At 39.9% G+C, this 25,542-nt stretch overlaps 1 protein-coding gene and 1 pseudogene across 8 annotated transcripts in view; one reads left to right on the top strand and one right to left on the bottom strand.

The window, feature by feature from the left end:
* Positions 1-25,542, top strand: part of Spag16 (sperm associated antigen 16) — a 919,670-nt gene that overhangs the window by 505,186 nt on the left and 388,942 nt on the right. The window lies entirely within an intron of this gene.
* Tubb4b-ps4 (tubulin, beta 4B class IVb, pseudogene 4) lies at positions 21,391-22,912 on the bottom strand (annotated as a pseudogene).

The raw sequence follows: 25,542 nt of genomic DNA on the forward strand, positions 1-25,542 counted from the left end.
CCAAACTTGTGGGACACAATGAAAGCAGTGCTAAGAGGAAAAGTCATAGCACCAAGTGCCCTGGTAAAGAAATTGGAGAGATCCTACACTAGAACCTTAGCAGCACACCTGAGAGCTCTAGAACAAAAAGAAGCAAACACACCCAAGAGGAGTAGATGGCAAGAAATAGTCAAACTCAGGACCAAAATCAAACAAATAAAAACAAATAGAATGATATAAAGAATCAACAAAACCAATAAGTGCCCTTTTGTCCAATCAGCATTGTCCTTTGCCTTACAGAAGCTTTACAGTTTTATAAGGTCACATTTACCAATTGTTCTTCTTAGAGCCTGAGCCATTGGTGTTTTGTTCAGGAAATTTCAATCTTCTTGTATCTGTTGAGGCTTGTTTTGTGTCCTACTATATGGCCATTTTTTGAGAAAGTGCTATATGATGCTGAGAAGATTTAGTCTTTTGTTTTAGGAGGAAATGTTCTGTGGGTATATGTTAAATCCATTTGATCCATAACTTCTGTCAGTTTCATTGTGTCTCTGTTTAGTTTGTATCCATGATCTGTCAATTAGTGAGAGTGGGGTATTGAAATCCCCACTATTATTGTGTGACATTCAATGTGTGTTTTGAGCTTTAGCAATGTTTCTTTTACAAATGTGGGTGTGTGCCCTTGCATTTGGGGCATAGATGTTCAGAATTGAGAGATCACCATGGAGAATTTTTTTTTGGTGAGTATGAAGTGTCCTTTCCCATCTCTTTTGATAAATTTTGGTTGAAAGTCTATTTTATTGGATACTAGAATTGCTACTCCAGCTTGCTTCTTGGGACCATTGGCTTAGAAAAAAAATTCCAGCCTTTTAGTCTGAAGTAGTGTCTGTCTTTGTCACTGAGATTTGTTTCCTGTATGCAGCAAAATTCTGTGTCCTGTTTACATATCCAACCTCTTAGCCTATGTCCTTTTATTGGGGAATTGAGTTCATTGATGTTGAGAGATATTAAAGACCAATGATTGTTTGTTCCTGTTATTTGATTATTAGAAGTATTATTGTGTTTATGGTTCTCTTCTTTTGAATTTGTTATGAGAAGATTAATTTCTTGCTTTTTCTCGAGTATAGAGGTTTTTTTTCCCTATGTGGGTGTTTTTCTTCTAATATTCTCTGTAGGGTTGGATTATTGGAAAGGTATTATTTAAATTTGGACTTGTCATGGGATATCTTGTTTTTCTCCATCTTTGGTGAATGAGAGTTTTGCCGGGTGTGGTAGCTTAGGCTGGCATTTGTGTTCTCTTAGGGTTTGTAAGAAATCTGTCCAAGATCTTCTGGCATTTTAGAGTCTTTGTTGAGAAGTCTAGTGTAATTCTTATAGGTCTGCCTTAATATGTTACTTGACTTTTTTCCTTGCCACTCTTTATATTCTTTCTTTCTTCTATGAATTTCGGGGTTTGATTATTATGTGATGGGAGGAATTTCTTTTCTGGTCCAATCTATTTGGTGGTCTGTAGGCTTATTGTATGTTTATGGCTATCTCTTTTGGTTAGGGAAGTTTTCTTCTTTTATTTTGTTAAAGATGTTTTCTGGTCCTTTGATTTTGAAATCTTCACTCTCTTCCATTCCTATTATTCTTAGATTTGGTCTTTTCATTGTGTCCTGAATTCCCTGGGTTAGGAGCTATTTGCATGTTGTAATTTCTTTGACTACTGTGTCATTATCTTTTATAATATCTTCTACATCCGAGATTCTCTCTTCTATCTCTTGTATTCTATTGGTGTTGCTTGTATCTGTAACTTCTGATCTTTTCCATATGTTTTTCATCTCTAGGGCTGCCTCCCTTTGTGTCTTCTTTAATGTTTCTATTTCCATTTTTAGATCCTGGATGGTTTTGTTTAATTTCTTCACCTGTTTGTGTTTTCCTGTATTTCTTTAAGGGATTTATGTGTTTCCTCTTTAAGGGCTTCTACCTGTTTACCTGGATTCTCCTATAGTTCATTAAGAGAGTTTTTTATATCCTCCTTAAGTACCTCTATCATCTTCATGGTGTGGATTTTAGTTCAGAATCTTGCTTTTCAGGTATGTTAGGGGATCCAGGGCTTGCTTTGTTGGGAGAACTGGGTTCTGATGGTGCCAAGTGGCAATAGTTGCTGTTGCTTATGTTCTTGTGCCTGCCTCTCAACATCTGGTTATTTCTAGTGTTAACTGGTCTTGCTATCTCTGATTGAAGCCTGTCCCTCCTGTGTGACTGGTTATGATTGACCTCCTCAAATTAGGCTGTCTCTAGGTGTGGGAGGGGGTCTGAATCGCCTGATCTGTGAGCCTGATTATGAAGGACCTCCTGGGAGTCAATCATCTCTGGGTGTGGGGTTTGGGGAGCTGGAGTACACAATCTGCTCCCAGGTACAGTTGTGGATGGGAAGCAATATGTATCTCTGGTAGGGTGGATAGGTCCTGTGTCTGTTGGGCCCTGTGGGGGTCCAGATGTCTCTGGGTGTGGGAACGCTACTCAGTTATTAAAAACAAAAACATCAAGTGTTTTGTAGGTGAATGGGTAGAACTCGAAAATATTATCTTGAGTGATATAATATGAACCCGGAAATATGCGCATGGTATGTACTCACTTATAAGTGGGTATTATCCACAAAGTACTGGATAACCATGCTACAATCCACCCAAAGAAGCTAAGTAATAAGGAGGGCCCAAGGGAGGATGCTTGAATTTCATTTAGAAGAGATAAAATAGACATAGAAGGTAGATGGAGGGAGGAAACTGTCTGGGAGAGGGGATGAGGAGTAGAATATGGGGATCAGATATAAGGAGAGGGGAGAGAGGTTTGGGAGAAAAAAAAACAGAAATTGTGGATGGGGGCATCTCTGGATGAGCTAGAAAACTGGGACAGACAAATCTCCTGGGTGTCTATGGAGATGACTCACAGCAGGGGAGGGGATTGGGGGGTTAAAGAGGCTAATGTGACCACCTCCTGTAGCTGTAGGAGATTTCCAGTGGAGGGAGGGGACACAAAATCCCACAAAACATTCTTCAACCCAAAATTTGTCCTGCCTATAAGATGTGCAGGGTTAAAGATGTAGCATACTGAGGGGATGGCCGACCAATGACTGGTCCAACTTGAGACCCATCACATGGAAGAGAGTCAACCCCTGACATTATTAATGATGCCCTGCTATGTTTGTAGACAGGGGTCTAGCATAACTGTCCTCTAGAGACTTCACCAGCAGCAGATGGAAGCAGATACAGAGACCCGCAGCCAAACATTAAACAGAACTTAAGGAGTCTTGTAGAAGTTGGAGGGAATGAGGGAGCCAGAGGTGTCAAGGACACCACAAGAAGACCTACAGAGTCAACTAACTTGGGCCCATAGAGGTTCACAGAGACTGAACCACCAACCAACGTGCATATATGAGCTGGTACTAGGCCCCCTACAAATATATAGCAGATGTTCAGCATGGTCTCAGTGTGATTCTGTTGACTCTGTTATCCCCTATTGCATTCTTTTCTCCTAGCAAGGATGCCCTGTCTATCTTCAGTGGGAGAGGATTCACCTAGTACCGCTTCACCTTGGTGTACCAGGGCAGGTTGTTACCCATGGAGGTGTAAGGGAAGAGGAGTCTAGGAGAGGGTATGTGAGGGTGGGCCTGGGAGGAGAGTGCAATCAAGATGTAACGTGAATACATAAATAAACAATAACAACAAAAACAGATTAATACAGAATTTATAGTTATATATATAAAAAGAGATTTATTCTAATGAATTGATTCATGCGTCTATGGAGGTAGAGTTGTTCCATGATCTATCAACTGCAAAATTCAAGCATAAGAAAGACCAAACCCAAGGTCTGGTAAGCTGAGAACACTAGTATCTGCCCAAAGGAAACAGCAGATTCATCCTCATTTCCTTTTTGTTATACCAGGATCCTCAGATCCTCAACAGAATTGATGATGCCCATCTGAACAATGAGTCTAAGCCTACTGATCCAGATTACCACCAATCGCAGAGACACCCTTAACTGATGTTTTCTCACTGTACAAGCATCTAAAACACAGTTGAACTGGCAGAGAAAATTAGCAATCACAAAGTCCATTACCCAAAATTTGAGTTGTCTTTTCATTGTTGAGCTGTCAAAATTCCTTATATACTGGATAGAACTGTATCAATTCTTATCAGATATACACTTACTGGTATTTTCCACCACCCTGAAGCTTGTGTTTTTACTCTCTTACTGATGTGTGTATTGACCAATACCTGATGACTCTCTGTCCCAAGTGTTATCCAAACTAGATGAGACACTGCATGGTGTCAGTCTTTGAGCAACCCCAAAAGAGTTTAGAACAAACAAACACAAAGATTTTTTGATTAGCCCAGCTCTTCTCTGTACAGAACCAGGTAGTTTAATTCCTCTTTGAGATAGAGGGTAACAGCCTTCAGGAGGCAGAATGGATAAGACCTAAGAAGAATGCAACAGCTCTTTCTTATTGACTGCATTTGCCTCTTCCTTAATTCAACATTCACTGGGTTGCTATGAGTTATTGACCGTTTACTAAAGTTCTGAAAAAGTTGATTCTAATAGCAGCTGCCTGTTCTCTTTCTGTGACATGATGGCTTGAGGGACTGTCAACTCTGATATTTAACTGATACCATGCCCATGAACTGAGAATTTAGTCTCTAACCTGAGCTATGGGATTAGTAAACAACTGACAACCTGTAAGTCAGGCTTTGTACTAAGTACGACAGGAGATACATGTGTGGAAGATCAGCCCTCGGGCTTTAGGAAGTGATGCATTAAGCATATAAATATCTATTATATAAGGCAATTTTATGACTGTAGTGAGCCAGGGGAACAAAGGGAGGATTAATAAGCATAACTTGTGATGTGGCCTTTGGGGGTTCAGTAGAATTTTAACAGTGGATGATAACTGGAATAAAAGACTCATGTGGAAGTGTGAGCATGGTCATAGAAGAGTCAGACGCCAACCTGTGGCCTATGCCATGACTTTCCCTGATAATTTTGGAATGACAATGGAGGTTAAAGGAGCTGGTGGTAGTTGGCCATTTTTATTTAGATGGCAATGAAAATAAAAGCTTAAAGCACATGCTAGGTTTGAAGCCATTGTATCAGAAGGTTTGAAGGTGATGTTTAGCATAAATCAAAGTCATGGACGTGTATGGGGAACAAAGCTGACCATATTTCTTTATGTAGATATACTTTTATTTTGGCATAGGTAGTCAAGAGCTTGTTCATATTTTGTAATTGAAAAATAGATTTAAATATTATAATGGAAAAATAAAACAAATGCCATCACCTAATGTTTCAATTATTGGAAAAGTTTATATTTACAATATTATTGTATTTTTGCAGTGATAATTAATGATTATTCCTGTCAAGAACAGATATTTTCTTCCTTACACTATCAATATATTTCATTTATAAATGTCACTAAGCTAACTTTAAAGGTCAAAAAGGAAGTGCATGTGGAGATCTCAGTGCCTTCTAATTGTAGCATTTGATTCCCTACTTAAAAATGCTAGCATTGCTTTCTCCTCACACCCTCGAATTCTGTCTGTGGGTTTAATCAAGATGTATAAAAATATTGAGAAAATGTTACATCTGTTTGGAATATGTACAGATTTCTTTCCTGCCTTCATTTCCTAAGCAATGCTATTAAACAACCATGTCCATACTGTTTACATTGTATTAAGTATTACAAGTAACCCGGAGGTCATTTCAACTTTACATGAAGATGTGAGATGTGCATGTGGGGATATTGGACTCTTTTCACAAGGGATTTGAGCGTCCACAGACTTTAACTTCTGGAGGGGCTCTGAAATATTGCAATTCCCATAGACAGTATAAGAAAGACTACTTTCTATTTAAATATACTCAGAAACACCAATTAGTGTCATTATATGGTTTTGTTCTAGTTAATAACATGCATTATTTATAGAATAAATGATAATTTGTTATTTGAATCTAATTAATTGTTTTGATAATATTTCAATATGCTTGATATTTAATAAATGCTTTTTCCTAACAATCAAATATTAAGAAACTTTATTACTAAATTTCTTATAGTGTGTACTAGAGATGATTTATTGTGTTTTGATCTTTACATATCTATTGGTTCTATTACCCTACAAATTTCTTCTGCCACAGTCCTTTATAGAGCTTGGTAACATGATGTGATAGAATATAATCATACAAACTTTCAGGATACTTTTATGTAATATGGAGATTGTGCCTCATTTTACAGCTGTCTCTCATCTTCAGCAGTTGGTGGAGACACAGTTGGGTTTGCCTGACCCTAAGTGGGTTGTAAACATAACTGGTGAACAGTAGAGGGCTAACAAGACTCCTCCACGTGGACAGTTAGTCAAAAGTAGTAGAGAGCTTGCTTGCTACTGTGAGTCTCCAATAGCTTTGCAGCTGAGTTGCCTTTTGAAGAAGGATGTTGTCCTGACTAAGATAAGAGGCATCAGTGCATCACCCCAGCACATCAGGACTTTAACACCAAGTCAGATGTCACTTGTGAGCTATTCCCAGCTTAGGAGATTCACCTGGCCCATGAATATTCTGCATTACAGTATCAAAGAAAGAAGAAAATGTAAAACAAACAAATAAATGAAAACCACCAAAACCAACCGAACAACAAAAACCACGTTACCACCCCAAATTAGAAAATTGGGTCATACAAACTCTTAATTGTAAAATGTGTTTAAAGTACAGATCTTCTTTTTTTAAATGTATTCTAATTTTTCCTTTTAGAATTTTATGCATCTATATAGTACAATGTATTTTAAACATACCTATTTCCTATCTCCCTCTAACTTTTTTCAGACACACTAAATCCAGTTAACACTGCTTTTATGAGGATAAGTACAGGGACATTCATTAAAACGTATGCAACCTACCTGTGGTCACATCTTCAAAGAAAACTGATTCTCCCCTCTACAGCAGCTCCTCCAAACTCAGAATGGAAAAAGATCCCCTGTGTTCATAACATTTAAAAATAGGTAGAATATAGATAGATAGAAAGATAGATAGATAGATAGATAGATAGATAGACAGACAGACAGACAGACAGACAGACAGACAGATAAATAGATAGAAAGAAAGAATGAAGAATATAACAATAACCTTTCAGACTCAGGAATTCTCTGGAGAGTTCTCTGAGCCTGAGCCACCAACAAGAGAGTGTACCAAGGCTCCTGGCACATATGTAGCAGATGTGCAGCTCAGTCTTCATATAGGTCCCCAACAATCCCTAAAGCTGTTGCCTGACTGTCCAATTCATTCCCCAACAGGGTTGTCTTGACTGGCTTCAGTGGGAGAGGATGTGCATAGACTTATGCATCAGGGTAGGGGGATGTGGAGGAGGACCCTCTTAGAGGAAAAGGATGGAGGATTGGGATGGGGGAGGGATTCTGTGAGGGGGACCAGGAGGGAGCAGCATTTTGGATGTAAATTAATTAATGACAAAAACGAGAATTACTATATTAATTGTATTTCTTTTAATATGATCATTTTAGTATGGATATTTCCAGAAAATATTTCAATACTCTAATTTTTTAAAAAATCAATATAATGTTAATCAAGTGTCAAAGGTTACTCCTATGAAACCTGTAATCACTTGAAAGTTTAGGAAAAAAAGGTAAAAGCATAATTTATTTATTAATCCTATAGTAAGAAATTGTTTTTATTTTATCACAAGATGAGCAAAAGTATTGTTTATAATTTTTAGTAGTTGTACAAAGAACTCAAATCAATATATTTACAGAAAGACAAGTTTTTTATTACATAAAATGTTAAACAGCATCTTCTGTTCATGATACGTCGTAGCACCATAAACTCTTCAACAGCTCTGGTTGCACAAGACCACACGAGTCAGTGTTTTAGCGTGAATGAAGAAAAGGTTCATAAGATTCCTCCATAGCTGAAGAGCCATTGACAGTTGAGATTGCAGTGAGGGAGTCACTTCCCTTTGCAGTCTGACTACAGTAGGTTTCCCATCTCCCCCTGGGTAGCCACACATATGGAGGACACTAGCTGGACTTAGTGAGAACTGTGTTGTGGCAGGAGAGGCTGCTATGACCAAGAAACAATGTATACATGTATAAAACTTTCAAAGAACAAAATAATTAGCACAGCACACCATGAACTATTAGAAAATTAAAAGAAAATAAACACATAAGATGACAACAGACAATTAGAATAAATATGTCTAGATTAAACCTTCTTAAAATCCATTATATCAATAGTGAGTCTTGCTTATTAGTAAAATTGTGCAACTATCATAATACATGAAGTCCCAGAATAATAAGCAATTTCAATTACAATATAAATTATATAAAAATATTAATATTAAAGGAAATGTAAATAGCAAAATAAAGTTTCTTGTATATCTACCATCTTAAAATATCACAGATGAAAATTCTATGCACCATGCTTATTGGATTCCAAGAAGTATGAAGGGCTAGCTAGTGTCTGCTTCTAAAAGTGTGGCGGTCTAAGTGTGTCACAACTGGCAGCTTTTGAAACTTACACAGTAACCTAAAGTTAGATACCATTCATCATGACATACATTTTACGAATGAAGATCCCGAGAAACCTAACCAGTAGCCTAAAGTTAGGCACCATTATTCATCATTACATACATTTTATGAATGAGGACCCTTACCTACCCAGGAGCCTAAAGTTAGGCATCATTCATCATGAAATACATTTTATGAATGAGGATCCTGAGAAACTTACCCAGTAGCCTAAAGTTAGGCACCATCCATCATATACCTTTAAAGAATGAGAATCCTGAGCTCTAGATAAATTAAGGACCTTGTTTTGTCATATACCCAACAGACTGGGGATTTTGAAACTATTTGCTCTGACCCTACAGAAATTGACTATCCGATACACGGTAGTGCTATGCCTTTAAGAAACAACAAACATTAAGTACCAAATCAAAGCAAATGTCAACATCTGTACAAAGAAGAAATGCTACTATCATAGCAAGGTTTAGTTTTCGAAATTCTCAGGTTAAAGAAGTATAGATCATTAAGTATAAATGCAAGCAACATAATAATGTATTTATCTATTCATATTTATGTAAACATATACATATATATAATCCCAACTTCTAAAAACAACCCATGTCTTCTCAAATACTGAGGGATTACAAGATAGTAAATTGATCAGATCCCACAAAAATGTTAATATTGCAATTTTTCAAGTATTTTACACTTACAGACCATATTCTTGGTTTATCCTGATGTAAAACTGGGAATGAAGAGCAGGATCTAACCCCAAATATCAATTGAATAACACTTGCTAAAATAAAACTGAAAACATTTATCATAATTATATACTTTGGATTAATTTAGGAAATTGGCAGCATGTGCTTCAAACTACAAATGATGATAATAAGGTAATTAAGGCTGGATAGAAAGCTCAGCATAGGATAAAGTGCTCACCTTGGAAATGTAAGGGTTCCAACTAGCAAAATGTAAAAATACTGAAAAACAAAAACCCCAATGCTGATATGATGGTGTGCACTTGTAATCATGGTGCTGAGGAAGATCCCTGGGGACTTCTGGCCACAACAGCCTGATCAATGACTTTCAGGCAATTAAAGACATTGTTTCAAATAAGAAAGATGGCTGCTAAGGAAGAATTCTCAAGGTTGAGTTTTATCATTCTCTCTCTCTCTCTCTCTCTCTCTCTGTCTCTGTCTCTCTCTCTGTCTCTCTGTCTCTGTCTCTGTGTTTCTCTCTCTCTTCCTCTCTCTCTCTCTCTCACACACACATACACACACACACACACACATACACACACACACACACACACGCACATGCACACCCGCACACACAACCGGTTAAACTCTTTTGTAACTTTTAAATGCATTTATATGAAATGCATTACAGAGTATCATATTCAGTACAGGTGAAAACATGGAGATTAGCCTATAGTTTAAGACAGAAAACAAATTAACAAAACCACACTTAGTCTGAGAATGGCTGTTTGACAAGGAAAAGAAAAATGTTGCCACAACAGGCTATAAAAACAGTATAAGCCATGCTATTTTATTAAAACATAGAGCCAAATGATAGCATTTAAACCATATTGCCCAAACCTAGGCCCCAACAGAGCCTAAGCCATTGTATCAAACTATACTACTGAAATAATATTGCTTTAACCATAGTGACTAAACCTTAGAGCAAAATTACAGTACCTAAAGTGTAGCACTCAAACCATAGTACCAACCACAGTTCCCAAACTTTGGGGATATAACCAGAGCACCTAAAACAAAACATTATAGCTATATCATCTAACTTAGATAAAAATCATAACACCCAAACTATAGCAATGAAACAACCTACCCAAAGTCTGTCTAAGCCACTGCATCTCCACTACAGTGCCTGTGTTCTCATTTATATCTTTGTGCCTACAAGGGTCATGTTTTATTTCAGCACCATGAGATTCTGGTGATATAAACTATTTAAAATCTTGTAGCTATGGGTAATGATTCTGTGGTTTTTTGAACACCTCTGTTTCTACTTTGAGTCACTAACATTGGTTAAAATACTGTACTCTTTAACTACCTTAAAAGAATATGTAAAATAGCCTGCACCCAGAACTGAAAGCCAGGCTCCAGGAGCTCTGACACACCTGAGAGCAGAGGTAAGACCACCATTTCTGCTCCAAGGGACCTATATGGAACCCTCAGGACCCAGGAACCCAGGAGCACTATGGAATAGGATCCTTCTGGGTTCCTCCTTTGCCTAGAACTGATCTTGTTAAACAGCTCTCTGTACCCGGATCCCACTGGGAGAAAGCTGGTCTTGAGGAGTGCTGCTAATACACAGGCTTAAAGGAGGGTTAAGCCACTGTCAGAGACAGCAAGAACAGCTAACACCAGAGAACTACTAAGGCTGATAAACAGTTCAGCAAAGTGGCTGGATATAAAATTAACTCAAACAAATCAGGAGCCTTCCTCTACTCAAAGGATAAACAGGCTAAGAAATTATGGAAATGACACCTTTCAGAATAGTCACAAATAGCATAAAATACCTCGGTGTGACTCTAACTAAGCAAGTGAAAGATATGTATGATAAGAGATACAAGTCTCTGGAGAAAGAAATTGAAGATCTTAGAAGATGGGAAGATTTCCCATACTCATGGATTTGCAGGATTAACATTGTAAAAATGTCCATCTCGCCAAAAGCAATCTACAGATTCAATACAATCATCATCAAAATCCCAACTCACTTCTTCATTGAGTTAGAAAGAGCCATCTGCAAATTAATGTGGAATAACAAATAACGCAGGATAGTGAAAATTATCCTCAACAATAAAAGGACTTTGGACAGAATCACCATCGCTGACCTCAAACTGTATTTCACAGCTATTGTGATAAAAACCGTACGGTTGTTGGGGATTTAGCTCAGTGGTAGAGCACTTGCCTAGAAAGCGCAAGGCCCTGGGTTCAGTCCCCAGCTCTGGAAAAAAAAAAGAACTTAAATCTGCTTTTCAACCATTCTGGAAATCAGTCTGGAGGTTCCTCAGAAAATTGGACATTGAACTGCCTGAGGATCCAGCTATACCTCTCTTGGGCATATACCCACAAGATGCCCCAACATATAAAAAAGACACGTGCTCCACTATGTTCATCGCAACCTTATTTATAATAGCCAGAAGCTGGAAAGAACCCAGATGCCCTTCAACAGAGGAATGGATACAGAAAATGTGGTACATCTACACAATGGAATATTACTCAGCTATCAAAAACAACGAGTTTATGAAATTCGTAGGCAAATGGTTGGAACTGGAAAATATCATCCTGAGTGAGGTAACCCAATCACAGAAAAGCACACATGGTATGCACTCATTGATAAGTGGCTATTAGCCCAAATGCTTGAATTACCCTAGATGCCTAGAACAAATGAAACTCAAGACAGATGATCAAAATGTGAATGCTTCACTCCTTCTTTAAAAGGGGAACAAGAATACCCTTGGCAGGGAAGAGAGAGGCAAATATTAAAACAGACACAGAAGGAACACCCATTCAGAGCCTGCCCCACATGTGGCCCATACATATACAGCCACCCAATTAGACAAGATGGATGAAGCAAAGAAGTGCAGGCCGACAGGAGCCGGATGTAGATCTCTCCTGAGAGACACAGCCAGAATACAGCAAATACAGAGGCGAATGCCAGCAGCAAACCACTGAACTGAGAATAGGACCCCATTGAAGGAATCAGAGAAAGAACTGGAAGATCTTGAAGGGGCTCGAGACCCCATATGTACAACAATGCCAAGCAACCAGAGCTTCCAGGGACTAAGTCACTACCTAAAGACTATACATGGACTGACCCTGGACTCTGACCTCATAGGTAGCAATGAATAGCCTAGTAAGAGCAGCAGTGGAAGGGGAAGCCCTGGGTCCTGCTAAGACTGAACCCTCAGTGAACTAGATTGTTGGGGGGAGGGCGGCAATGGGGGGAGTGTTGGGAGGGGAACACCCATAAAGAAGGGGACGGGGGAGGGAGATGTTTGCCCGGAAACTGGGAAAGGGAATAACACTCGAAATGTATATAAGAAATACTCAAGTTAATAAAAAACAAAAACAAAAACAAAAAAAAAAAAAAAACGTACGGTATTGGTACAGAGACAGGCAGGTAGAACAATAGAATTGAATACCCAGAACTGAACCCACACACTTATGGTCACTTGATTTTTGACAAAGGAGCCAAAACTATCCAATGGAAAAAAGATAGCATTTTCAGCAAATGGTGCTGGTTCAACTGGAGGTCAACATGTAGAAGAATGCAGATCGATCCATCCTTATCACCCTGTACAAAGCTTAAGTCCAAGTGGATCAAGGACCTCCACATCAAACCAGACACACTCAAACTAATAGAAGAAAAAGTGGGGAAGAGCCTTGAATACATGGGCACTGGAAAAAATTTCCTGAACAAAACACCAATGGCTTACGCTCTAAGATCAAGAATCGACAAATGGGATCTCATAAAACTGCAAAGCTTCTGTAAGGCAAAGGACACTGTGGTTAGGACAAAATAGCAACCAACAGATTGGGAAAAGATCTTTACATCTTATAGATCTACATCTCTAAAAGATCTACATCTTATAGAGGGCTGTATCCAATATATACAAAAAACTCAAGAAGTTAGACTACAAAGAGCCAAAATACCCTATTAAAAATGGAGTACAGAGCTAAACAAGAATTCTCAACTCAAGAATATTGAATGCTTGAAAAGTACCTAAAGAAATGTTCAACATCCTTAGTCATTGGGGAAATGCAAATCAAAACAACCCTGAAATTCCACCTCATACTACTCAGAATGGCTAGGATAAAAAACTTAGGTGACAACAGATTGGCAAGTATGTGGAGAAAGGGGAACACTCCTACATTGTTGGTGTGATTGCAAACTGGTACAAACACTCTAGAAATCAGTCTGGAGGTTCCTCAGAAAATTTGACATTACACTACCTGAGGGCCAAACTAGTTATACAACTCCTAGGCATATACCCAAAAGATGCTCCAACATACAACAAAGACACGTGCTCCACTATGTTCATAGCAGCCTTATTTATAATAGCCAGAAGCTGGAAAGAACCCATCTATCCTTCAACAGAGGAATGGATGCAGAAAATGTGGTACATTTACACAATGGAGTACTACTCAGCTATTAAAATCAATAATTCATGAAATTAATAGGCAAATGGATGGAACTAGAAAACCATCATGAGTGAGGAAACCTAATCACAAAAGAATGCATATGGTATGCACTCACTGATAAGTGGATATCAGCCCAAAAGCTCAGAATACCCAAGATACAATCTACAGACCACATGAAGCTCAAGAAGAACAAACAAAGCTTAGATGTCTCAGTCCTTCTTAAAAGGGGGAACAAAAATATTCACAGGAGGAATAGGAGGAGATATGGAGACCAAGTTTGGGGAAGAGACTGAAGGAATGGCCATTCAGAGCCTGCCCTACCTGGGTATCCAGCCCACGTACATACAGCCATCAAACCCAGACAATATTGCTGATGCTAAGAAGTGCGTGCTGACAGGAGCCTGATATAGCTGTCTCCTGAGATGCTCTGTCAGAACGTGACAAATACAGAGGCAAATGCTAGCAGCTAACCATTGAACTGAGAATGGGCTCACCATTGGAGGAGTTAGAGAAAGGATTGAAGGAGCTGAATTGAATATCAACCAACCCGAGCTCCCAGGGACTAAACCACCACCCAGAGAGTACACATGGCCAGACCCATGGCTCCAGCTGCATGTGTAGCAGAGGATGGCCTTGTTGAGCACCAATGGAATGAGAAGCCCTTGGTTCTGCCAAGGCTGGACTCCCCAGTGTAGAGGAATGTCAGTGCAGGGAGGCGGGAAGGGGTGGGTGGTTGGGTGGGGGAGCACCCTCATAAAAGAAGGGGGAGGGGAGATGGAATAGGGACAGGAAGCAAGGAGATAACAATTGAAATACAAATAAAAATATCCAATAAAATAAAGAATATACTGTAACAAAAATTTATTTTCAATAAAAAACCCTCTCAGTATAAAAAAAGAGTATATAAAACAATAAAGGTACATCCACATAAGAGTATTTATGGAGGACACATGAAATTCTTCAATTTGACCATCACAAACCACATTTGATCTTTCTAAGTCTCCCAACATTTTAGTGTCATGATACTTTTTTTGTTTATTGAAAATAGATTTTTTTGTTTTTATGTTTTTTGGAGACTAACTTCTTGAGTTATATATATGTGTGTGTGTGTGTATATATATATTTTGAATATTAGCCCTCTTACAGGTGAAAGGTTAGAGAAGATTTTTTCCCAATCTCTAGGCTTCTGTTTTGTCCTATTGACGGTGTCCTTTGCCTTGCATAAGTTTTTCAGTTTTATGAGGTCCCAGTTATTAGTTCTTGACTTTAGTGCCTGAGTCATTGGTGCTCTGTTCAGGAAATTTTCTTCTATGCCAATGCATTCAAGGATGTCTCCCATGTTTCCTTCTATTAGATTCAGTGCATCTGATTTTGAGGTCTTTACTCCATTTGGACTTCTGTTTTGTGCGGGGTGATAAAAATGGATATATTTCCATCTTCTGCATATAGATATAAACTTAGAGCAGCGCCATTTGTTAAAGATACTCTCCTTGTTTCATTGTATGTTTAGAGCTTCTTTGTCCAAAATCAAGTGTCTGTAGGTGTGTGGGTTTATATCTGGGCCTTTGATTCAGTTCCATTGACTCACCTGTCTGATTCTATACCAATACCAGGCAGGAATGGAATATTACTATTTCTCTGTAACACAGTTCTAAGTCAGGGATGGTGATACCGCCAGAAGTTCTTTACTATTCAGTAATGTTCTAGCTATCCAGGGTGTTTTCTTTGTCCTTAGAGAGTTGAGAATTGTTCTTTCAAGGTTTGTAAAGAATTTCGTTGGAATTTCAATTGGGATTTCATTAACTCTGTATATTTCTTTTGGTAAGATGGCCATTTTCACTATGTTAATACTCCCCAGCCATGAGCAAGGGATATCTTTCCAGCTTTTCATGTCTTCCTCAATTTCTTTCTTCGGGTACTAAAATTTCTTGTCATACAGATCTTTCATTTGCTTACTTTGAGTTACACCAGGGTATATTATGCTTTTTTGTGGCTATTGGGAATGGTATCCTTTCCGTTTTTCCATACAATATATTCTGATTATGGTTTCCTTTTTGCAACTCCTCTGAGGTCCTCCCACCATATTTCCTTCTGTCTTTGCTTAGTAAACAAACAGGCATCTAACAATAACAAATAACAATAAACTAATAGAGCCATAGAAAATGCACACACACACACACACACACACACACACACACACACACACAACCTGAGTGCTTACCTTCATGTATATATTCATACCATGTACATGCCTAGTGCCTGCAGAGCAGGGACAAGGACATAGATCCCTAGGAACTGGAGTTTTAGAGGTTTGTGGGCTACCATGTGTGTTCTGGGACCCAAACACGGGTCCTCTGCAAGAGCAGCAAAGCTCTTAGCTGTTGAGCCAGCTCCCCAGCCCTAGCTTCTTAATTTTAATCTGGTCTTGCATCTTGCAGCACCATGGCTCTTCAAAATCAGCAAGGTCCAATTTCTTCTGATTTTGGAGTCCTTTGTTTGTTTTACAGGTCTCCTCCCACATGAATACTAGTAGCAGACAGAGAAACAAGGGAGAGCAGTGCGATTGTTGTTCTGGTGGGGACCCTCCATGTGTAGAGCACCCAGGCCAGCAGGTACAGTTTCTACCTCCTATATCACCCTGGCTGCCTGTGGCCTGCACTGTCCTGGGACTGAAAGCAAGGACACTCCACCAGGTTACAATACAATTTGACTCATTTCCAAAAATCCTCAGGTGTGGCTTCTCCGAGTCTATTCACAGTATGTTCAAAGCTTTAATTAAAACTTTAAAAAGGCAATACCATTTGCTTATTTGGTAGATGAATATGTAGGGGGTGGAACACATACGCCACAGCACGTGTGGAGATCAAAGGGACCTGTGCATGCTCCAGGAATAAACTTCAGTTTACCAAGTTCCCTTACTCTCCATGCTTTCTTGCTGTTCCTTACAACCTGTGGAAGTGAAAACCCTCTAGCTGCTTAATACTGCATGATGCTGAAGTGATTCCCTTTATAAAGTGTTTACTTAGGCCAGGCTACATTGACTGAAAAACCTGTACCTTTTCTCTGTTTTGGCACTAAAAACTATATTGACAAGTTAGACCCCAGAGAATCAAATAAACCCTATTGAAAAGTGGGGTGCAGAGCAAAACAAAGAATTCTCAGCTGAGGAATATTAAATGGCCAAGAAGCTCCTAAAGATATGTTCAACATCCTTAGCCATCAGGGAAATGCAAATCAAAACAACCCTGAGATTCCACCTCACACCAGTCAGAATGGCTAAGATAAAAACACTCAGGTGACAGCAGATGCTGGCAAGGATGGGGCAAAACACATCCTCCATTGTTGGTGGGATTGCAGACTGGTACAACCATTCTGGAAATCAGTCTGGAGGTTCCTCAGAAAATTGGACATTGAACTACCTGAGGACCCAGCTATACCACTTCTGGGCATATACCCAAAAGATACTCCAACATATAACAAGGACACATGCTCTACTCTGCTGATAGCAGCCTTATTTATAATAGCCAGAAGCTGGAAAGACATCCTTCAACAGAGGAATGGATACAGAAAATGGGGTACATTTACAAAATGGAATATTTCTCAGCTACTAAAAATAATGACTTCATGAAATTCAAAGGCAAATGGATGGAACTAGAAAATATCATCCTGAGTGAGGATGTGACCCAATCAGAATAGAACACACATGATAGGTACTCACTGATAAGCAGATGTTAACCCAAGACAACATTATAGACCACATGAAGCTCAAGAAGAAAGACAAAAGTGTTGGTGCTTCAGTACTTCTTAGAAGTGGGAACAAAATACTCACAGGAGGAAATACAGAGACAAAGTGTGGAGCAGAGACTGAAGAAAAGGCCATCCAGAGACTGTCACACATGGGGATTCATCCCACATGCAGTCACCAAAACCCAGTCACTATTGGGGATGCCAAGAGGTGGATGCTGGCAGGAGCCTGACATAGCTGTCTCCTGAGAAACTCTACCGGAGCCTGAGAAATACAGAGTCAGACACTCTTAACCAACCATTGGACGGAGAATGGGATCACCAATGGAGGAGGTAGAGAAAGAACTGAGGTAACTGAGGGGGGTTTGCAATCCCATAGGAAGAACAACAACATTAACCAACCAGACACCCCAGAGCTCCCAGGGACTAAACCACCAACCAAAGAGTACACAGGGATGGACCCATATCTCCAGCTGCATGTGTAGCAGAGGATGGGCCTTGTGAGGAGAGGCCCTTGTTCCTGTGAAGGCTAGATGTTGCAGTGTAGGGGAATGCCAGGGCAGGGAGGTGGGAAGAAGTGGGTGGGTAGAGGAATGGGAGGGGGATTTCAGGAGGGGAAACTTGGAAAGGGGATAACATTTGAAATGTAAATAAAGAAAATATCCAATAAAAGAAAGAAAAAAAGCATATTGACACTTAATAGCTTTGAGCATCAGACATGTACTATTGCCTAGATTTTGAGTTCCATGAGTCTGTAAGTGTCTTAGCTCAGTGTTACTGGTTACTGGCAAAGAATCTCTTTGGTTGTTAAAGGCCAATTACTTCCCAGTGCTGTGACTTTCTGATAATGTCACTAGGACAGGACAGTTAGTTGCCAAGCGCAGTCACATGACTGTTAGCAGATGTTTCATTATGTGATCTTTCCATGGTGCTATCCATTACAGAGTACTTGGCTCTCCCCAGCATTATAGGAAAAGGGGAGAACAGTACAGGAGGAAAGAGACAAAGAGAGGGGGAGATGGGGAGATAACAGGAAAGAGAAACCACTACCTCTTACAAGCAGTCTCAGAAATAATATCTTGCTTTTCTTGAATGTAACTGGGGTAATATGTCCCAAATCTTGTCAGACAGAGTGACATGTAAAGTGTATAAGTTATGTAAACCAGGAGGGCCAGGGACATTACGTAGGGCCTCTTGGAGCCTGGCTATTGCAGGACATCTTTGGTCCCCAGTGAATCGTATCCTCTTCTTGTTCGGCTGAAAAATATTTTCTTATTTGGTTAGAGATTATATTCTACATTGTAAGAAAGTTTTTCTCTGGCAAGTTAAGATTCTTACCCAATAGAATACTATTTAAACAATTGGGACTTAACCCACCAAAACCTTTTTCCTTACCTCATATATTTTGTACTAAATAAAATTGGATGCCTAGGGAGTTCTGAGATGTGAGGCAAGGTTCTCCTGCATAAATGATGTTGCTATCCTGCTACGCTTTTGAAATTGTCAAGCTTTTCCTTTCTAGGTCTGCACTGTCCTCTGGCCTTCAGCTTGCTTCTGTCCAACCTTGCTTCGGATAAGTGGTCCAGACTCCTAACTTTTTCTCTGCTCTTCAGTTTCTCTTTTCAATAATATTCAGGTCACAAAACCAGCCTTGTTAGAATACTATGAAAACAGAGTAAATAAATTCTGACATCCCTGGTTTTGCCTGTGGAAGCTTCCATGGCATTCTTACCGCAGACCGGGTATTGGAAAGCAGGCATTTGTTTTCCCTAGTTATGGAGGCTGGGAAGTTTGGGATCAAGGTGCTAATTGGTCCAGGTTCGTGGCGAGACATTTCCTGGGGTACAGAATACTGACTGCCTAGGGTCCTGATACACTGAAGCACACAAACTACCTGGGGTCCTTTTTAAATCCACTCATCCTATCTGCTTGGTGCCTAACCCTTGTGAACTCATTTAGCTCAGGTCAGTTCCTTCTTTGACGCTGGCCTGACGGGTAGTCAGAGTCTCCGTGTCTGAGGTTTGCATGTGGGGGCTACTCTTCACTGCATGGGGTTCACACTAATGAGAGCTTCTGTTGGGTGTGGCACTTGTTCCAGGCCTCTATTATTGTCCCCAGTGGTGTTTGGAGTATTTACATTCTCTTTCTCAGCCTTAAGCTGGATAATGAAATTTGCCAAGACATAAGTGGTTTACAAAGAGTTCCATCATTCTTTTATTTATAAATACATATTTCCTGAGTTTTGAACTATTAAATTTTTCTCAATATTGCATGTAGCATTTTAAAATATACTTCCTCTAAAGGAAAATATATAACATTCACCTCCCCAAGAGTAATCATACTGAAATTGCATGAAAATGGTGATGTAATAAATGGATTTGAATTTGTTTACTATCACTTAGCTTCTTATTAGGAGGCTGGATTGATTCTACACTAATATAGTAGACAGAACAAATCCATTCCTTATAATTGGTTCACAGTTGTGGACAGTAGGCATAGTTATCATTCTCCTAGATACACATGCTCGTGCGCTCACAAACGAGGAGCATGCTCAGCAAGATGTTTTGACAAAATTAATTTAATGCTTGAAAATGCCCATTTGTTTGGATTTTCATATCTGAGTTTCCGATTTCCTATATTTCAAAAATTCTGCACTTTTTGCATTATTTGCCTCTATTTCCAAGGCCAAATGTGAGTCTTACAATTCAGATTTACAATGTATTTAATGAAGGCTAACCAAAATTTAAGAATTGTCTATTAAGGAATTACAATTGCTTTTATTTGTGTGTGTGTGTGTGTGTGTGTGTGTGTGTGTCTGTGTGTGTCTGTGTGTGTCTGCGTGTCTATGTGTCTGTGCTTGTTGAGGTGTGGTATGATATGTATGTGGTATATATGGTATATGTATGGATGTAGAGGAATGTGTGATGTGTAAGTTGTGTGGGTGTAGGTACATGCATGTTGTGTCTGTGTGTGATATGCGTGTATGGTATGTATGGGTATGGAGTGGTGAAGGGTCTGTTTCTGTGATTTTGTGTATGAAGTGTGTTTTTATGCATGTATATGTGGTGTCTGTGTTTGTGATGTGGGTGTCTATAGTCTGTGTGCAGTATGAGTGTGTGGTTTGTGTGTACTGTGTGTGTACGGTGTGTGTGTATTGTGTGTGTGATTTATATATGTGGTGTGTGTATGATATGTATGTAGTGTATCAGGGGGAGTAATTGTGCACGAAGTATGTGTATATAGATGTGTGGTATTTATGTGTGGTAGGGGCAGTAGTGTGTATATGTGTTTTTGATGTGTATGTGTGTGTGTGTGTGTGTGTGTGTGTGTGTGTGTTAGATGTGTATGAGGACATGTAAACAGGTGCTGGTAGATGAAAGATATTTTGTATGAAAGTTAAGCAGTAGGTAATTTTTTCCAATGTTACTTTCGTAATGCTCTGATAATATTTTAACAATTTTTGTTTTCACTGAGCATTAAAATTAACTGTCTCAAAATTAATTCTCACCGTTCAAAGTAAAACATACCTAACAGAATTTTCTTCTTGAATATTTAGTTTAAATCATAGTTTATTCTTTAAACTTAAACTGTTGTGAACAATGGTGTAGATTGTGAAATAAATATTAGACACTATTATTAATTTTGTGGACATAAAATAATAATTTTCTAAGGTATAATTTTTGGCTTATTATCTGAAGATGTAACAGCAGTCATTTTGCAAATACAAGATCATTAAAAATAGTTGGAAATGCTAAATTTTTCAGTCATGTAAAGGTCATTGGAAAGCTGATATTTTTCTTTAAAGTAACAAGTTTAGAATTAGCTCACTCTAACTTCATTAAGAAAAAACCTGTAATAGCGTGTTTTCCAAAAATAATGACAGTTGCAGTAATGCATGCCGGTCTCAGGTGACACTTTATGCCCAACCTTGTCTCTGTCATTTAGCCATCTCTTACCTAGCCTTCTTTCTTTCTTTAGTTTTTCACTATGAATTGCTTTAATGGTGGTATCTGTACAAGTGATGTCAGGACACAGGACAGCAAATGCACAGTGGACATGGCTAGCAGACAAGCTGTGAATGAATAAAGAGTTCACACTGCTCCCATGCTGTAGTGACTAAGACAGCTCTAAGCCACCTCCTCCTCAGCTTCCTCCTCAAACTCTCCCTCCTCCTCAGCTGTAGCGTCCTGGTACTGCTGGTACTCGGTCACCAGGTCATTCCTGTTGCTCTCAGCTCTCAGCCTCGGTGAACTCCATCTTATCCATGCCCTCGCCCGTGTACCAGTGTAGGAAGGCCTTACATGGGAACATGGCTGTGAACTGCTCTGAGATGCGCTTGAACAGCTCCTGAATAGCCGTGCTGTTGCCGATGAAGCTGGCGGACATTTTTAGGCCCCGAGGTAGAATGTCACAGACAGCTGTTTTCACGTTGTTGGGGATTCACTCAATAAAGTAGCTGCTATTCTTGTTTTGGACATTAAGCATCTGTTCGTCCACCTCCTTCATAGACATGCGGCCCCTGAACACGGCAGCCACTGTCAAGTAGCGCCCATGGCGGGGATCACAGGCAGCCATCATGTTCTTGGCATCAAACATCTGTTAGGTGAGCTCAGGAACTGTCAGGGCACAGTACTCCTGGCTTCCCCGGCTGGTCAAGGAGGCAAAGCCAAGCATGAAGAAGTGCAGGCCTGGGAAGGGCACCATATTTACAGCCAGTTTCCGCAGGTCAGCATTTAGCTGGTCAAGGAATCTCAGGCAAGTGGTTACCCCACTCATGGTGGCAGACAGTAAATGGTCCAGGTCACCATAAGTGGGTGTGGTCAGCTTTAGGGATCTGAAACAGATGTCATAGAGTGCTTCATTATCAATACAATAGGTCTCATCTGTGTTTTCAACAAGCGGGTAGACTGGAAGGGTGGCATTGTAGGGCTCAACCACTGTGTCCGACACCTTGGGGGAAGGAACCACACTGAAGGTGTTCACTATTCTGGCTGGGTGCTCCTCCCGGATCTTGCTGATAAGGAGGGTACCCATCCCAGCCCCAGCCCCCCCACCCAAGGAGTGAGTCAGCTGGAAGCCCTACAGGCAGTCACAGCTCTCAGCTTCCTTCCTCACAATATCTAACACCAAGTCAAACAGCTCTGCACCTTCTGTGTAGTGCCCCTTGGCTCAGTTGTTCCCAGCCCCACTCTGACCAAAGTCGGAGTTATCAGGTCTGAAGATCTGCCTGGAGGGCCCTAAGTGCACCGAGTCCATGGTGCCAGGTTCCAAGTCCACGAGCACGGCGCAGGGCACATACTTGCCACCAGTGTCCTCTTTGTAGTACACGTTGATGCGCTCCAGCTGGAGGTCGCTATCTCCGTGGAATGTGCCAGTGGGATCAATGCCATGCTCGTCGCTGATTACCTCCCAGAACTTGGCACCAATCTGGTTGCGGCACTGCCCAGTCTGCAGGTGCACGATCTCCCTCACTGCGGCAGCGACTGCGGAACTATAGAAGAGGAACGCTTAGGGAGGAGCAGGTGCTCCCTAGCCTTCTTTCTTTTTTCTTTTTTTTTTTTTTTTTTTTTCGGAGCTGGGGACCGAACCCAGGGCCTTGCGCTTGCTAGGCAAGCACTCTACCACTGAGCTAAATCCCCAACCCCGCCTTATTTCTTTAAACAGAGTAACCACTTAACATTCCCAGACACTTTTAAATTGGATTTTATAAATCAACAAACAGAGCAAAATTTAACATAGTTACAAAAATGCTGTTAGAGATATAGCTACCAAAGATGAATCTGTGGGCACAGACCATTCCTCCGTCTCTGAGTAGCATGAGGTTTCATTCAATTTTTATAAATTTACTCCAAATAAAGCCTGTTTCTCTTTAATGTTATTTAGCTTATTTGTGACAAGGAAGCCATATGCATTGAGTGACATCAGAGTGCATGCATTGAGAAAGCCCGCTGCCTGCCATTGGTCCTCAAGTGCTTAGAGCATGGCATTGATAGAAAAATGGTAAAGATGATACCTTAGCTTGGTAAACAGAAAGTGGAATAATAAGGTCATAGCAAGGACACTGAACCAAGCACTTAAGGTTTATGAAGTCTTGCCAACATCATGTGCACACAAACAAGAGGTAATGAATATAAAGATATATATGTATATACATGTGCGTGTGTGTGTGTGTGTGTGTGTGTGTGTACACACACAGATTAGTGTGAGGATCATCTGTGACTCTCTAGCTCCAGGTCCCCATGGAGAACTGTAATGATGCATATGCCATTATACACATGGTTGACTATGATTCAAACAATTAATATCTTATTCTATCAAATTCGATTACATGAATATTATCAACTGACTGAAAATCTAATTGCTGGTTTAGAGAACTTACTGCTGAAGTTTTCCTTTATGTGTCTGAAACTGAAATCAGCTTCAGGAATGTATCTCATTTATGGTTTATGGGGAAAATGTTATGCAGGTTACACATGCATACACACGCAGAAGCCATAGGACAAAGGTATGTATACATGTACAAGAAAATCATTGCATGAAAATGCTCAGTACTGTAAATCCTGCTTTGTGCTCTCAGTTATGGAGAGCTGGACAGCAACTGTCCATTTCCACCCATTCTTTACAAGAGCTCCTTCTCTCTTCTGTAAATTACTGAATGTCTAAAACACAGTACATTGAAGGGATAATAGCAGATGGCCCTTTTCAAGCATCTCTGCTTGCCAGTGGTTACCACTGTAAAGCTAGGTTTTATGGGGTTGAAGATGCTCTGAAGATGTGCTTTGCTGAATGAAATAACAGGAGGTCAAGGGGAGAAAAAAACACTATCATCAGCATGGTTCTGAAAATCACCTCTCCTCATTCACACACAGAGCCCCACAGGCAAACGTTGGGCTGAGCTTGGAGAACGCATTGCAAACAAAGACCAAACACCATGCCACTCTACCTCCTGTTACTCTATGTCCCCGGCAGTCTCCCTGCCTCTATGGCTAGTCCCATGTAGTGGCCGCCTATCTCTCGCCTCTCTTGCTGTGGACTTTGTTCATATTCCCAGAAAGTCGGTAAAATCAGAACTCTAGAAGCCTGTAGTTTATCAGCTAGATTTATGTTAATAAATTCTCACTCCACAAAATGTCCACACAATAAACTCAGAGCCAATTAGTATTCATAAAAACTGCCCACCTAGATAAAACAAAGTGTCCTGTAATAGTCCGTCCCTTTTAAGACATTCACAGCTACCTGTGGCCACTTAGAGCCACACGGATCTGGGTCGTCCTTCTCCTCCTCCGTCTTGGTTCTTCTCCTCCTTTGTCTCTCCCGCCTCTCAAAAACTCTGCCTCGCCTTACTTTTTCACTGCCCAATCACAGGCCTTGCCTTATCTTGTGCCTGCCCTCACCTGCATATAGACAACAATCTACATCTCACCCCTTCTGTCTAATTAAAAAAAGGACTTTTTGCTCATATGTAAGCTGAGCACAACTATGACCATTCTGTAACATATAAAATATAAGATATGCCTAATACTCAATCCATCATTTTTTTATTTTATTTTATTTTTTAACTTGAGTATTTCTTATTTACATTTCGAGTGTTATTCCCTTTCCCGGTTTTTGTCAAATCAAAAACACTGTTATCTATCCTAACTTAAGATTATGTGTTATGTCTTGGCTAGATTGTATACTATCTGAAAACTATCTAATTAAATATTATTCTCAATGTTAAATACCCTGGGTAGGCTATGGAGACTAAAATTAGCCAGAAATCTGAGAATGACCAATAACATCTGAAAATATAGGAAGCCTAACACGGCTTCCAGAATTGACACAAGTTGTAGAGACAGCTGCCTGCCTAGACAACCCCTGTTAGCAACAGGCAGGAGCATCAGTCTTCAGCCTTCTGGCCTAGGACCATCTGACAGACCTTTATATCACAGAATATTGAAGGACTGATTGTCCTGACTCAGCAGAGATTATCAGTTGATTGTCAGAGATTATATGCTGTATAGTGTGTCCTTTTCTGGATAGTATTTTGTCTGTAGATGAAGTAGGCAATCTCTGCCCAGTGGCTACCTAACCACAATGTATTATCTTACTCAGTTTCTTTGAATCCATAAAAG

Source organism: Rattus norvegicus, chromosome 9, assembly GCF_036323735.1.
Source record: "Rattus norvegicus strain BN/NHsdMcwi chromosome 9, GRCr8, whole genome shotgun sequence".
Lineage (NCBI taxonomy): Eukaryota > Metazoa > Chordata > Mammalia > Rodentia > Muridae > Rattus > Rattus norvegicus.